This window comes from Acromyrmex echinatior, chromosome 8, assembly GCF_024713525.1.
Source record: "Acromyrmex echinatior isolate Ae372 chromosome 8, ASM2471352v2, whole genome shotgun sequence".
Lineage (NCBI taxonomy): Eukaryota > Metazoa > Arthropoda > Insecta > Hymenoptera > Formicidae > Acromyrmex > Acromyrmex echinatior.
The window spans coordinates 7,013,527-7,031,217 of NC_141859.1; the positions used below are offsets into that span (position 1 = coordinate 7,013,527).

At 36.6% G+C, this 17,691-nt stretch overlaps 1 protein-coding gene and 1 long non-coding RNA gene across 4 annotated transcripts in view; one reads left to right on the forward strand and one right to left on the reverse strand.

The window, feature by feature from the left end:
* Window positions 1-17,691, forward strand: part of LOC105142969 (uncharacterized) — a 125,934-nt gene that overhangs the window by 63,950 nt on the left and 44,293 nt on the right. The gene's annotated exons all lie outside the window — the stretch shown is intronic.
* On the reverse strand, window positions 3,990-12,886 carry LOC147908717 (uncharacterized). The gene is made up of 2 exons (XR_015545956.1): window positions 7,490-12,886; window positions 3,990-6,210 (listed from the first exon to the last, which is right to left on the reverse strand). It is a non-coding gene; the product is annotated as an uncharacterized LOC147908717 (long non-coding RNA).

Genomic DNA, 17,691 nt, shown 5'->3' on the forward strand with positions numbered 1-17,691 from the left:
CGTCGCGGAGGGTTGCGGACGGGTGAAAAGGGGGTATGCTGAAAGAGTTGGTATACGCGTCGGGTGACGATCACTCGCCACTGATTACATGGACCATTGTGCAAGGACAACGGCGTCGGTACATGTGGGAGAGTGAAATAGGATAGAGCAAGGAAAGGAAAGGAACGCGGTACTTTCGCGCGGCTTTTTAAATCGGAAGGGTAGTAAAGTACGCAGAAAGGGCATTGTCATCGTCGGCGTGATTAAGACACGCGAGGAAATAGAATATACCTCGAGATATGAATCTCATTAATACATTTAATTACACTGAAAAAAAAAAGTTTTTTAAATCTCAAGTAATTTAATTTCTTGAATAATTCCAAATATATATTTCTTTTACTGTTTATTTGGAACTATTAAAAAAATGAATTACTTAAATTTAGGAAATATTTTTCAGTGTAATGAACTGATACTTATACAGTTGTGTCTAATATCTTAAAGTGGTGTTTTATATTTATTTCATTTATTAATAATATATTTACTTTGAAGTTGCAGCGTGCAATTTTTGTATGAATCTTTTTGTATGAATATAACATTTTGTGTTTCTTTCCCTCTTTTCTCACCTCATAAATTATCGTATCTCTCCATAAATTATCGTATCTTTAAATCAACAAATCAAGAAAAAATGTTAAGGTATAATTACAGTAATTAGCTAGATATCTATTACTGTTATTACGGTATTTCCTAATGATGTGTATTTAATTAAATAGGCAATAAATCTTCTAACTTAGTTAATACTAAATATTAAAGAGATTATATAAATAGTTTCTGAATTCTTTATATTTCAGATTTATACAACTGTATAGCAAAAATGCGTGTGCAAGTTAAACGCGATAAGGTTTGTTTTTGTTTCTATATTATTTAATTTTACGGTAGCATCGCATGACTATCGCAATCGCGGCGACATAACATTAAAATGGTATCGATTGTTGAGCGACGGGAGGAAAATCAGATCCTCCATCGGATATCTTGATTGGAAGGGCGTGGTTTCCGGTATTTAGAGTGTTCTTCGATCCTCGACGTGCATACGCACTTGCGTAACGACATGAAGAAGGAAAAGAAGGATGACGACGACAACGATGGCAACGATGATGTTTTTTTCGAGCGTGGGAACATTTACGATCATCGCGTTACGCTCGAACTGGAATCGCCTAATGTTAATTAGCTTTATCAGTCCAATAAATTTTGTCTGACTATCGATAGATCAATAATTCCACGTCTTTCTCTTGTTTCAAGAAGTTAGGATTTCTGCGAAAAATATTGATAGATATCAAATATTTTAAGACGCAAATATCGGAAATTAATAATTATGATAAAATTAAATTATATGTCAGATAATGTCGATTAATTTTGTCGGTAAATTGGTATTATCAGAAAGCCACCTTAGTTTTCAAAAATTAATGGAGCTTTCGCAAATAGATCGTTTTGGGATTTAAGATAATTAGGGAAATAAATACTGCCAATTTTGAGACTAAATGTAATAATTGATAGAATTAGCTATTTTATTTTGACATTTTTAATTGGGATCGATCATCTTGTTATATACAATAATATATTAATACGTATTAATCGTATTAGATTATTTTTAGCTGTTCAATAATTTGTAGTGGTTTAGATTCATTATACAACGCACATTATCAAATATAAATTGATGTCTTCAAACTTTTTTGTTTTGTTTTTTTAGTTCTGCAAAAATAATTAAACTAAATTATAGTATATTAGGGTAACTCCAGCAAATACGCCGCGCTGGGATTTACGCCGCAGAAGTCAGAAAAAATAGAAGGAGTGGGAGTAATTTTCCTCCAACTACTCTGTGTCTTTATACTGATCATCTTGCTACTCCTGAGCGCGCGAAATTTTAATCCTGCCATTCGTAATTTTTATACTCTTTCTACTTGAAAATTATCTTAGCCTCAACATTTTTGTATTAGACTTTTCGTCTTAAAATGTTACAAAGAGTCTTTAAAATATTTATCGTCAGTTTTGGGATACCTTGTATGTATATAGTTTTCTTACACACACAAATAATAGCACATTTTAATTTGCAAATAATCTTGCGGAATATTTACTAAGTATATTTTAAAAGTAAAATAACAAATCGATATAAATATATCTGATTAAGATGACTAATTATCGTTTCTATTTTCAAATGTTATTTGTACATTTGTGTATTCACTATTTAGTAAATTAAAAAAACTTGATTGGTTTATTTATAATGTGTTTTCTATAAAGCATAAGAGAGAGAGAGAGAGAGAGAGGGGGGAAAAAAAGAAAAATGTTTCATTTAAACAACATGTCATTCTTAGCGACTGCATTAAAGCGACTGCTTGCGGATTAGTCTATAATATTAGCTACGTGATATCAGACATTGATCATCTGGAGCTACTGCTAAGATCGAACGGTATACTCGTACATCAAACGTCGCAGCCATTCGCAAAACCAGTCGCGAAGAAACCGGAAGCGAGTAGGATTCTTATATGGAAACGCCTCGTTCCAACGCGGCCGGGTAGGTAGAACAGGTAAAACGGGTGGGGCTTCCGCCGCGAGAGATCGTCGAGATCGAGATCGATCGCATCGATCATACGCCAGTGGCAAGAAACACCCCGATAACCAGCTATCTCCGATGACGCAAGTATCGGCGTTGCCTGTTTTTCTATCATCGATTGACGTTGCTCTTCTTATTTCCCGATCGGATGGAATTGTTACGCAGTGAACGCGCCGTTTGTAATCCAATTAAGAAAGCGCGAATTGCACGTGTATGATGTAACGGAACTACTTTCATTACATAAACGCGCGTCTTCATTTCCGCGCCCGTGTGGGTAAGCGCATGGGATTTGCGAGGGAGAGATAGCGGAACCGAATATGTTATTCTCTTCGATACGTTTCGCGATATCAAGTGGGTGATAAGTCTTCTGTTACATACGCGAGTCAGTTACTTTCGTCGATTGCGAGATCGTTCTTGGCAATACGATCCGCGTTACGCGCCGCGCAATACGTAATCGGAAAATCGCGGCTATTATACATGGTAGGTTTTTTACTTAGAGTCTTATTGTATATGTATATTTTCACTTTGCCTGGAATAGGAAGAACTTTAGTAACGCCTATGCATTTTTCTAATTGGTGGTATGAGATACCGTAATTCGATTTATTATACATTACCGAATTATACGCTTAATCAATAATATCAGGCGCTTTGAAACACTCAATTTCTAAGGAGAATCGGCGAGAACCTCGACCTCGAGGTTCTTCGTGTCCTGGGGAAAAGATTCGATATCGCGTAACGGCTTCCTCCAACCAGGTGCCACTTCCTCGTTCTCGGAGAATCTCGTACAAATACACCTGCACGCAGGTGGACGCGGACGGAGAAGTCATCGGGGAAAAGAAGGTGCGTCCGCCGTTATTATTTCGATATCACTAAAGATGAAAAGATATCAAAGTGCGATCAATGATGACAAAATTCGCGCGTCTTTTGTATTCTGGAAATCATACAAAATTTAAAGCGACTTATAGATTAATATGAATTTTTTTATCGCATATGTCTATACAAATATCAAGTGAATTCAAAAGTTTATACCGATTACAAAAAATTTTTATGTAAATTTACGATGTAACTTTTACTCAAATTATACTGTTCGATAGAACAAAGTTTCAGCTTTAAAAATATGTTTATTTTAAATTGCAATATGATGATTTTTAACGGAGTTATATGGAATCAAGGTCAAAATGTTTTTTTTTTATTTAATCCGTGATAAATTAATAATACAAAAATCTTAGGAACATTTTTAATCTGTAACAATTAACAAATTCACAGAAAAAACATAATGATCTTGCGAAAGTAGAAACTTTAAGCTTTTAAATTCTTTTTTTAAATTAAAATTTCATTTATTTTTAACGAAGTTGCAGCTGCTTGAATTTTAAATAATAAATCGGCAATTTTTGCACTCACCCAATAGATTTACAAATTATAAAGGACGTTCGTGAGCTGGTGGATGCACAACCGGGAAGAGAGAAATTCTACATGAAAAAATAAATCGAAAATTTCGCCGGATACATATGCACTTAAATTATGTCTCGACTTAATGGACCTCGCTGTAGACTGTTATCTCTGCTCATATTTGTGTTTAATATTGTACTAGGTACCTAATTTAAAATACACAATAAAACAGGATATTCACATACGATAAATTTTATTACTTTATAAATTGTTGAAAATATTGCCCATTCTGTCGAATGTACAATTCGAAGTAAATTAAAATAGAATAACATTTTTCATATGAGATTTTATTTTCGAGAAAATCAATTTTAAACATTTGCCGCGTATGACGGATTTAATTGATAAATTAAAGCATCGGCACATTTTAGGAAACGTTCATAAAAATTTATTTCCAAGGACAGAAAGTGTATATTTTATTTCTTTATTCTATTAATGTATATCACATTTGGTGCGCAGATTTTTACAACTTTTTGAAATTATTTCGCATTACATACTTACACATACAACGTTACATGATTTTATTTCCTTTAATCGAAATTTGAATCGAAAACGTACACTAGTTATCTGCATTCCACCGTAACTCCCTCTCATTTTCTATGTACCCCTCTCTTTTTATTATTAACCGTACCGTGTCATTTCGTTTCGCCGCATTAGAATTTCGCTCGTTCACCTGTGTAAGCTGCGTTGTTAGTCGCGAGGTGAAGCGATAATGCTATTTTGCCGGTAAAGGAGCGCATCGGTATTGCCTTACGAGGCGAACGTGGCGAACGTGGCGAACGTGGCGATGTACCGTACACACGTTTAGGTCGATCGGCAGAAGCGCATAGGAATCCGGGAAGCGGGACCCTGGAGGCCCCGGTGTTCCTCATATCCGCGCCACGGCATCCCGACCGTGAGGGTTGGCGGAGGAGGGCACCGGGTACCGTTCTGTCCCCGGGAACCTCGGTTCACCGGGTCGGTTCTCCCGATGCCTCTGGCTCCCCCCCGGCAAAAAGCTACTCGTCACCACCGTCTCTCGTCGCCGTCGTTCCCGCGAACCATCATCCTCGCTTCGACCGACGTTCGAGCGGATTTTGCCCCTGAAGGCGCGCCGACGCGCTTCTCACCCGTTCTTTCTGATCCCTCCGTGAGGAGGAGACTCGTGTAGCACGAACGATTATGAATTCGTAATGAGAACGTGAGAAGAGTACGGATGGATTGCTGTTAAGGCTCATCCTTCTCGGACGCGGCGGCATCGGTTGTTAACTACCGTACTTGTGTGTGACTCGTTATCATACATGTGCACTTTTTATGAGTTGTAATACATTATTCACGTAATATCTTTTCCGATATTATAAAAGCATGCATATTATTTTAAAAGTATAATTTAAATATATGTTTGTTCGAAACACAAAAGTGCAACAAAAATTCAAAGTAAGTAAGATTAAAAGTGTCCTGCATACGAACTTTATATTCGCAATTTAACTTCGCAGTCCAATAAATTGGCTACGAGACATCTTGGCGAAGTGGTTTAAAGTAGATGTTAGTGTAAAATCGATTTTTTTTAAATAATTAAGTTTTATATAATTTTATATTATTTATTTGCACATACAAGTTTATTTGTGTCTCTACAATTTAATTCTTTTCAACTTGCTTCTCTTCTGTAAAATGCACACATTTCTACTTTGATTATTCCAAAAATTGTGATCTTCGAGAGGAATTCTGTATACTTATCTTAAGTCGATCCGGATCAGGAAACGCGAGATATTCAGCGAAAAAGAATTCTCTCGTAGGCGGTGGAACTAATGGCGACGATCGCGACTCGGAAGCCTCCCGAGGATCAGGGGAACGCGGGTCCCCGGGTCATTCCAACGGTGTTTCCTCACCTCTTCATGGTAGGACCGTTCGATTCCTATGCTCGGTGAAAGCAACGTATTCTCCGTAATGACTTCCCCGGTCGGCGCGGTAACTATACCGTCCACCCGGCGGAGTAATGTCTGGTAACACTGGTAGTGGTTACTAGCAATCGTCGTTACGGGACTCCAGACGTACGTACTGGCGTGCTACCGAAAGATTTCTTGTATCTCACCTCACCTCACCTCACTTCGTCTCACCCTGCCTGGCTTCGCCGTGATCATCGAGCGTACTTTATTTGCCTTCAGCTTCCGCGAATTCTCTCGCGACCGAACTGCGACTATCTGAAACCGTGGGAGTCGTTATAAAGATTTGTAGAACGTATGATCAAGAGTTCCGTTAACGTAATTACTCGTTCAGTAAAGAATAATTCGCCATCTTAATAATCATCCTGAAAAACTTTTCTCAGAAATTAGAAAAAAAAATCTGTGAATTTGAAAATAAAACTCTAAAATTTATACGTGGAAAAAAGAGGAATCGCATCAACAAAATTAAAGGAGCGAATAGGTATTTTGTGAAGTTATATTACGAATAAGAATAGAATTCCTAACGTGGAAATACGTCGTTAATTACGTCGACGTACGCCCCGCTATAGATTTTATAGAATATCGATGACCAATAGTCATTTTTACCGCAGTATCGATTATCTAAAAACGGCAGCTGGACGATATTAAAATTGCAGAGAAATCAAGACGCGTCATTTCGCAAACCGTGAAGATTATTAGCGTCGACAAAAATTGAGCAGTACTTTAAACGATCTGCGCGACTGAAATACGTTGGCTAGACCGATAAATGTTGAATATTTTCGCAAGTACGGAGCTGTCATTCGTCATGCACTTAATAAAATATCGCATCTTAATTTTATAAAAACCCGTCAGTATTTGAGATACCGAAATATATCAAATATCCTATTTTCTTAACTCTTTAAGTTGGTCTAATTAAATAGGAAACGAATTAATTTAGCTGATATAAAATTTGGTAATATAAATTAAATTTTTTAATATAGACAAACTAATTAATTAAAGGTCGAGAAATTAATATGAATATGGACATGTAGGCATATCGTAGATATCGGGATTTCTCTTTTGTAAATACAAAATATCGTAAATTACATTTTTGTTATTATATAATGTTCTGTTCTTCGTTAATTGCTATTTTTCAAATTTTACATTAAAGAAAAAGTATTGCTAAAAACTGTTGCTAAAGTATTTAAAAATTTAGCTAGATACAGATCTGAAAATAATTTTGTTGGAGTATCCAACTAACTACTACGTAAAATATTCAAACTTGATGAACAATACTGCAAAAAAATTCTGATTCTAGTGATTTAGCTTGAACGTTCTATGTAATTATTTTTACGATCCAATAAAATTATTTTCAGTTGTAACTAAATTTTTAGATACTTCAGCAAAATTGTTCTCTCCGTGTACAACGAACAAATTTCCTCTCGGCTTCTTTTCGCGAAAGACATAGTTATCCCATAACGATATAAGATTAACGTAAATCGATCGTCTCACTAGAAGAGAAATAATCACGCGAGAACAACGGCGAGCGGCGTCTTACCGGAAGTGGCCGCTACTCGATCCACCTCGTAGTACTTGGGAGGGACCACCACCTCCATCACATCACCTCCATCTCAGAGAGACGGAAACAACCGAGGACGAGCGTGTAGCTTTTTACGTGAGCAAGAGTGACGAAGAAAGCAGAGGTCCGACGAAGTGAAGAGAGGACACCGGTACACTGAGAGAACCTGGACGAGAATTGTGGGGGGAACGCCACGCGTGATCGAGTTACCTGGACGAAGTGGCGTGGCACAGGTGAGGTGAGGTTGGTGCACGGACTGCGGGACAAAGAACCGCAAGAAATACCGATACCACCTTACTCTCCGGCTCGTAAAGTCGTTGTCGCGCTCGAAAATCGGGCGTCTTCGAAGAGACGAAGTCGCTAAAGTTACAGAAATTTTTAACTTCTCACTTCTCACTTGTCAAATTAACACCTCGACATTTACAAAACGTACGAATTTATTATGACTTTAAATTACAGAGAAGATTAAGATGAACATCATAAGTTTAGTTGCCGATTAACTCGATAATTATAACATAAGAAATAATTTTCATCATAATAGACATATTATTGATATTAATAGTGGTATAATAAGATTCATATTAAACTAAGAAATTTTGTCTATCTAGAATATATTCGATATGAAATTTGCAGCGTTACCAATTGAATTTAATTTCTGTTTTAAGAGAAGAGAAGATATTCGCGCGTCTAAGTTTTTAATTTCATTTTCTAAAATTGACAAATCGATGTAATTAAGATATTTTTTTTAATGACTATAAATATCTACGATATTACAAGCGTTCGTGCCGAGATTACGAGCGCGCCTTTATGAGTCCGCGTGACACGCGAGCCGACGAAGACATCGATACATCGAAACGTTGATACCCCGATGGCGTTCCCTCATCCTTCCTTCTGTGGTTTACATATCGGAAGGATAACCCTATATCGTGTCGCGACCATTATGTCGCAAAACCTTCGGCTTACCGCGATTCGGTGAAACATTATTCTTCGAGAGCTAATAATTCTCGGCGCGATGGAATTTCGAAATATGAGATCAAAGTTTCGTTAAGTATCTCAATATTTTTACGCCTTTTCCCGCAACTCCGACTTCCTCCGAATAAAAATCTTCTTAAATGAGAAACGTCTTTACATTTTTTTTTTATTTTCAATATTTTATTAAGCATTAAATTAAAATTTTGTGGAAATAAGATTCGTTTATAATTAGCTGAAGAAGTAAATGTTTAATAATTTAGATTCTAGATCTCGTCTCTCTCTCTCTTTCTATTTTCGAGCTAAAATAAGAGTAAGATTTGTGTACCGTCTGGGCGATGGAAAGTCGAATGTTCTTTAACTTTTTACTTTTGTACAACGCGGAAGCTATCGATGTTTGACGCTATCGTTAAGGAAAGACTCGGATTAGTTGAAGAATCTTATTACACGCGTCACGTGTATGCGCGCGGATACGTATGACTATTTTGTACGAGCGGTGTCTATGTTCCGTTATCGTGCTCGGGCTCTCATCGCGTTCCTGGCGCGTTTTTCGTCAAACAGCCCAAGGCGGCTCCTCGTTACCGATTCCGCGTACCCTGTACCCGAGCGCTGATCTCTCGATCTCTCGTTGCGCGCCTTCTCCTTGTTACGGGATCGCATGTACATGGTGTACTTTGTTGCACCGTGTCCTTCTTGTCACGGTGCCGACAAAGGACCCTTCAATTTTCCCCCGTAATCACGTAGGAAATTCTCTCACCGCTCGCCCGTCTCGCTTATATCTCTCATTGTACCGGGTGCGTCTTTTGTATCGGGTACAATTATTGGTTGCATAAAGTCCCTATACACGCGATAAAGCCTTTCTTCTTTCAAACGCCCCGGCGTCCAACGAGATCCTCGTTGTTTCTTTTCGTGCTTCCTCACTTTGCGAATTTTAGGCGACGTACGCGTCCCTCCCCTCCCCCTCTTCGCATCCTTCTTCACGTTTCTCCGTGACACGCATTGTGCCGGCCGGAGGAATTCATGCCTGTCGCGAGAGATGATAAGTATCACATGTCAAGCGAACGTCCTGACTCAGGATCATTAGGGCTACAAAAGTACTTTAATCCTCGCGCGGATGGACGCGTTATTGCACGAAACGTTGCTGGGCACACTTGAGGCCTTTTAAGAAATCTCTTGTTTTACAGCAACTACAAGTTCTATATTACATGGTTACACTGAAAATTTCTGTAGATTTTACATGCAGAAGTAGTATATGTAGTCCAGATTTTTTTTTTTTAATACATAGAAATAGTATCGTCTTTGAATATATTAGAGGAGAAGCTGATATTATTAGAGCTCTATATATAAAAGAGTCTCGCAAAGGTCAGCCAATTTGCAGACTCTAATAATCATAAAGAACTATTAAGCACTTATTGGATGATAGACTATCGGATCAAAAATGGCGGTCAATAGAAATTTTGTCGATATTCAACTTAGATAAAACGATTGCGTTATGCTCTTTTATATATAGAGTTCTAAGTATAATATTATGACTAAATATCATGGTCATAATATCCTTGATAATACCTTAATATTAAGCGAATTCTACTGATTACTTATTGAATTATTTGTTCAGTAATTCTCCTCGTGACGTCATGACGCTAATATGCCAATATATAATACAATAATCAGCATTTATTATAACGCATTTCTACTTTCAAGGATTTTGAAATGTTTTTAAGATACATTTTAACATTTAATTACACATATATATTTTAACAAATATAATCGTTAAGTTTTTAATTTAAATATTGATTATTAACCAAGTTATTGTATCAAATGGGGTGTCACAATACCATCTCCTCCTAATTCTACTTAATTTTTATACTATTTTTTGATTATTATTTGCGGATTTGGAAACTTCAAAGAATGTCCGCTAAAAGATTTTCCTTTTTGGAGTTAAATGTAAGAATCAAGGAGATTAATTAATTTTAAAATCTTAAAATTTTATCTTTCAAAATTTTAAACAAATCTTTTAAAATTTATTTCATTCTATATATTTAATTCTGATCCTCGTTCTAAGAGAGGCTAACATCCGTTGTGCAGTCTGGATTGTTGCTCTCGCTATCATCTCTCGCGGAGATAGTCTACATAACCGACAAATCGAAATAACCGACGGTTTAAAACAAGCTCGCAGATCGGTGGCAGAAGGCAATGCTGGTTCGAGGGGATAGAGCGAAGGAACGAGAGTAAATTCAGCGGGTGGGAGAGGCGAGAAAAGAAGTATAATGAGAGAGCAGAGAAGTGGGAGATGAGGGAGGAAAGAGAGGCACACAGTCGCAAATTGTCTGAATTAACGGGCACGGATAGGGTCGTACGGGGGTCACGTGGCGATGAAACTTGACATGAGCGTCGCGCGTTCGATCGTCGATCGGATCACATCGCGTGCGTCAAATTTCTGTCATCGTCGCGAGGCGACGTCGCGACAGCACGAGGATGCACGTGGCTCCACCGATTCCACGGAGCCACTGAACCGCACGGATCGCGCCGCGCCGGGCTGGTCAAAACTTTCGCGGTTATCTCTAAATTGGCGCAAACCGAGTCGAAATGATCTCAATTAGAGAGTTCGGGCTCGCGAACAGGCCCGACGAATCTTCCTTCGGTCGACTCGGACGCGGTATGCCGAGCTCGAAAGAGGTCGTCGCGTAATTGGGCGAGAAGTTATTTTCAAGCGGGTGCTCGCTCGACCGATGCTCACTAGAACGATGAAACAAGAGAGAGAGAGGAAAAGAGAGAGCGAGATGGGAAAGCGAGTTTCCATCGCATCGACGAAGTTTATTTCGGCTCGGCGGATTATCGAATGTAGACGTCAGGTTGTGTGAATTATGAAATTACATCTATATGGCGCTTCCAGCGATCTAATATATAGTTATATCGTTATATATTCTGCCTTATAAATATTCTTTTATCCTTCTAGATATTCTTTTTGTGTCGATATCGGTATGTACGTAATACTGTAACTAAATTATTAGGTGTTGGTATTAATTCGTAGCGTTTTACAAGTGATGGGAAGTACTTTCATTAATGTATTTTTTAATGCTCATGTGAAATAAATAACATTCTTTCATTAAAAAACGCTACGAATTAATTCCAACACCTAATAATTTTTTACATCGTTATCAATTTCTTTTATTTTCATTTGAATATTATTAACTTGTGAAGTTTATAATATTCAAATGAATTTTAATTGATATTTAAACTTTAATATCAATAATTGTAATATTAATTTATTATTTATATTAAATATCATAAATAACATTTAAATGATATCCCACAACCAAAATACGTTTATTAATTAAAAATTATCGAATAATGTTGTTGAATAATTACAGCAATGTTTTTCAATCGCATACTGAGAACTGGTTGAATCAACTAATTTCCTATTTGGATTAAACAAACAAATCTTTGATTGATGCAATAAATTAATTAAGTTGAAGCAAAAAATTTCGTTACATTTTACTTGTGTTATTAGAGCCAAGTAAAATATTACAATAAGCAAACTTTTTGTTTTAAAAAATTATTTTAAATTATTTTATTGCATCAATAAAGGATTTATTTGTCCATTTAAACAAGAGATTAGTTAATTTAACTAAATAGGATTTTCAGTGTACAAATCAAATGGAGAACCAAGAAGCACTAAAAAAGCCGACATAGAGATCAAGCTTTCGGCTCGACTTCGTTTAGGAAGTAGGCTAGTCTCCCTAATTGCAGTTAATTGCTCATTCGTTGGCACTCGCTTGCTCGCGATCAGTGGAGGTTACGCAGGGCTACCCGATGCTTATGTAATGACCTCTCAACCAATATCCCCAAACACAATCTCGCATCACAAAGTATTCAAATTTGATAGAAATAATAATTTACAAAATTTACAGGCACTCACAATATCCCTCTTTCATTTTTTCGAATTATATTCGAGATTACAAACTCGCTTTTTTTTTTTGTAAATCTTCATGGAATTTTCATGCGGATTGATGAAGTTTATCGGTGACATTCAGGATTTGGTATTTTCACTTTAGCGGAAGTAGATTTGTGTAGCGAGATATTAATGAAGTGTGAAATGCAGATTGCATTGTTTAATGGAAAATACGGATGCAAATGGAATGTGGTTTTAATTCAATTTAAACTCATTGAATATAAATTACATTAGCCATTTCGTAAAATCGATTTTTTAGTCTCGTTACAATGATAATAATACAATTAAATAGAACGTATTTTAGATTTTTTTTTACTATATAGTAGGTTTAAAATAAATCTTCTTTGCGATGTATGAAATAAATCTTTGCTTCTCTTGGAAGAGATGAAAAATTTTTAAAGAATAAATTGTAATTTTATTATAAATACGTTTTCCTCGTTTTAATATTTTGAGGTTTACAACGCTCAACCGCGGAATGCGAACTGACGGCGCCACAACTCTGGTTAAATCGCGGGCCTTCATTGATTTTCGTCTCTCCGAGAGAGTACTGGGGGTGTTAAAGCGCTACAGGCAGTTTTAGAAGCCGGAAGCAAGTTCTAGCCAACCCGGAAATTGCCTCCGCACGGCGGCCTCTGGCACGAGAGATAACCTTTGGAAAACCTCTCGCCTCCTCGTTCCTTCGTCCTACCTGCCTTCCTCTTTCCCTCTCTTCATCTTTCTCTCTGCTCGACGGGTACACAGATAAGGTACATCCCCACGGATGTTCTAAGTTTCAAACGATTTGTGTGGAGATGATGTGATGGAAACTTCGCTTAACGAAACAAATTTGGAATATCTGCTGGAATATAATGAGCAATTTCTTCGTGAAAAGATTTTTTTACTATTTCTATGCGTGTTTAGACCAATATTTAATATATAAAAAATGGGCTTAGTGTAAACAAGATCTCAGACGAATCAATTAGTAGTGCAACTTTTATTAAAGGTAATATGACAGATGATAAAGATGATAAAGAAACAAGACAGTATGTCATTTATTTTAATAGTGAAGCATTTAGTTACGGAATTTAATCACAAATTTCTTAAAGAACTAGAAAAGTATATATTTTAAATACATTAATATTTTTATTTCGTGCATTTATATATTTTTTATTTATCTTACATAATTTAGATTAAATAAAATTTATATTGTAATATATAATATAATAATATAAATATATAATATAATATATAATAAATTATATTTCTTATATTATATGTATGCTCTCTTGAAAAGAAAGCAAGGAATGTGCACATATAAGTTTAAATCGTTCTTATTATCAAGAATTAAACCAGATTGGTCAATCGGGCCGCAACCAATCGTTCTCGGGTTAACCATAACTTTGGCACGGCAATTCATCGAATTAAACTCTCGTTATTTGTGCGAGAGGAGTTCTCACTTCGTATACCTCTGTCTTTCCATCGCTTCTTTGCCCTTTCGATTTCTATCCTTACATCTCTCCCCGACCTCTTCTCCAAGGGTTACTCTTCCAAGAATCGCAATCGTTATCGAAAATAAAGTGGATTTGATCGAGCGGACCTCGTATCTTGAACGAGGAAGGTGTGCCTGCACGATTTGCTTTGCTTTTTCCACGATTACTTTTTTCTGAGTGGAGGAATTACACTGCCAAAATGACATGGTGAGAGCGAACGCGCGATAATTCCACGCACATAGCAAATAATTTTACACAAAATAATCTCGAAAAAAGCTAAAAATTTTTATAAAACTGACGTTTGCATTATTAAATTTATATATTTTGAGAAATTGTTCAATACCGACAAGAAACAACAGCAAATATTTAGTTTAAAGATGCAAGCAATTATTATACGAATTTAATTTAATTTTTTTATAACTTTGTAATTATTGAGCTTTTTAAAAATGAATTCTCAGTTAAGCGAGTAGTTTTTGGAATAAGGGATGGGTTTGTTGGTCGGAACGCGAAAATTAAGGAACGAGCGAAGGTTGGAAGATAGAGAAAAGAGCCATTGTTGAGGGAGTTTTCAATCGCCCTCCGACCCTTGGTCGTTCGCCAGGGATGCCGGAAATTGAGCAGAGTCCCTCACGCTTCCTACTTCCGCATACGTCATCGATTCACCCCCATCCCCCGTGCTATGGCCCCCAACTTCCTCCTTCCACCTTTCTGCCACTCTCTCTCGGATACCTCCGGAGTTTGGATCCCTCTCCTCTCGTCAACGACCCCCCGCGTCGCTCTCGTCCTCGTCGCCGGAACGAAAGCTTTGGCAGCGACCGTCGGAACTTGACAGGGATCGATAATCATGGCGACGGCGCCGTGTTCCCGTCGGATTTTCACCTCCTAAGCTCACCGCCGCTCGTTTGCACGCAAACACCCCCAACATGCTGCCCCCTACTCCCTTTTTCCTTCACCTCCTCCCCGGGTCTCCCAAGTGCGGTTTATGGCAGCAAGAGTACGCGCGATCACCTACGTCGAAATAACAACGAGTGATTTTATCTGGAAAATCAACTCGTGAAAAAATCGGGTAAACGTCACTGATTTTGTCTTCGACTTTGTTGAGATTGAATGAGACTTCATTTGAATACAACAATATCATATGTACGATTAAATAAATTAGCAGCGAAATGTTTTCTGTTTTTTTTTTTTTTTTTGCAAAAGATTGCATTATCTGTCACATATCAAATTTATCTTTTTTATATACAAACATTAATAATAATTATTTTTTAATGTAATTACGATTGTTTTTATAGTATTATGTCTTTTCTAAATTTTACACATTAATAGTAATGAAGCTCTTGCAAAATGTGGAGATAAGGATTTATGAATGTAGAATCAATAATTGATTAACTTAAAATTCTGTGAATGAATTTTTTTTTTTTTTGGAGGAATTATTTATAGCTTGCCGAGACGCGCACCAATTGCAGCGAGTAATCCTACTGTAGGAAATAGCTTCAATAATATGGTTGCAATAATATCTTATCACGTAACTCATTTCTTTCGCAATCACGCCGTTACGGTGAACGAAAGAAATCGACCGCACGATGCGATCGATTGATCGCGAAATCGCGACCAATTCGCGCAAGAAACCCGTGCGCGTTCCACCGCGCGATACTTCCGGTATTTCCGCTTACGTCAAAGCCAGCTATATCTATGTCGTCCCCTTTTTCACAAACACTTACACGAACACACACACACACACACACACACACACACACACAACATATACGTAGGTACATATTGCCTCGGTTCATTTTCCACCGACGGCTCTCTTCCACCCTACTTCCATCTTCTCGGCTAACCTTCTTCCGGGTGCCACCCTATCCGTCACGACCACTCAAACCACCTGCCTTCCCCTGACTCTGTACATATTCGTATTTCTGCTTATATATGTATATGTGTTTGAAATGTGCGCGTCATACAATAGCGCGCAAATCTGCTTTAATAGGGCAACACGAAATCCTCAGAATATCACGGTGGGTTAAATTGAACACCTCACCTAACGTGGCTACAATTACACGACCTACTTTAAGCGACACGCAGAGAAAAGTTGAAGTCATAGCGATAAAATGTTTAAGCGATAAAAAAAATATTCGGAAAATTGTTTCCTGTATTTTCAAATTGTAATTTAAAATATGGAAAACTTGTATCGAGAAAAAAATACCAATCTAAAATAATCAAAATACCTACAGAATGAGTGAATGAATTATTTTGTATGTCATGCTACATTTACTTACAAAAAAAAGATGTTTTAACCAAATGCTTTAACTTTGTTTTTGCGTGAAATCGGTATTATTTTAAATTTTTTCATATTGAAATTTCTTTGTCAATTTTAATGTCGTGGCTGTATTAATATATATATATATATATATATATATATATATATATATATATATATATATATATATAGAGAGAGAGAGAGAGAGAGAGAGAGAGAGAGAGAGAGAGAGAGAGAGAGAGAGAGAGAGAGATCGTAATTGCATTTTCTCAAGCTGAAAATAATACGTGATTAACAACAAAAATATAAAGAATATTGAGAACCGAATCAAATAAAGAAGTAATAATAATAAAAAAATAATAAAAATAAAAACAGAAAAATAATGGAAAATAACGACAGTAAGAGACAATATTAAACATATTTTAGGACTGTACATGTGAATGCAGCTAATAACGAATAAATGCCTTCAAGCTAGATCTTAAATAATTCAATGTGAATTTATATACTACCTATGTAGTCATTTAAATTGCGTGCTGAATTGAAATTACTACATAGATAGTATATAAATTCACATTGAATTATTTAAGTACTTAAGATCTAGCTTGATCGTTGAAGGCGTTAATTCCTTATTAATTGGTACTAAAAGTCTTGTACGTATCATAATATAATATCATACAAAATATATGCAAAAAATAACATGACGCATAAATTAATTAAAATTAATAAAAATGAGAAGGGTAATATAACCTTGCTGATTATTTCTTCTCACGACTTCTCGCGATTCCATTCCATATCCCACGCCAATGGCAATCTGCTTGTGTTCGTTTGCACGCGCTTCGATCCGCGACTGCTCCCACATACACACGAGACGAGTAATCGATAATAAGTTAATGGCCACGTTCGTGAAGCATACGGCGAATGTCGGAGCTATCCAATCGTACCGATGACAACTTCCGGTCGCCGTAACGACCATCCGACACGCGATAGCGATCGTGGGGACTCGCAGCTCTCAGCGAGAGATCGCCAGATTACCAGGACGAGTGGTAGGTTGCTCCTGGCGATGCCGGATCTTGAAGTAACTGACTGGATGCTGCGTCAAGTTTTATATATGTTACACAGATTATAAGCGAGAAATAGATCCCAATCAATTCCGTTGCGTTCGCTTAACAACTGGTTACATAGTTGCCGACTGGTAAAAAAAAAAAAAATCTCCGGTTCGCTCTTTTAAAAATCATAAAAATTACGTAAAAATATAAAAAAATTACGTATAAATATTTGAATGAAAAAATTGAACGTTAAAACTTGGCGATACTTTGTATGTCATAAGTGTGGGAAATATATAAAAAGGATACAACATTATAACTTATAAATTATTTTATTAAAAATAATTTTATTACTTAATGATATAAATATAGTTTTTGAAAAACATATGCAGTTTCAATGAACATGAACACAGTATTAATTCTTCTTATACCGTTCCTGATACTTATCTAGTATCAAAGTATTGTAAATATTCTCAAGAGCACATCTGGCG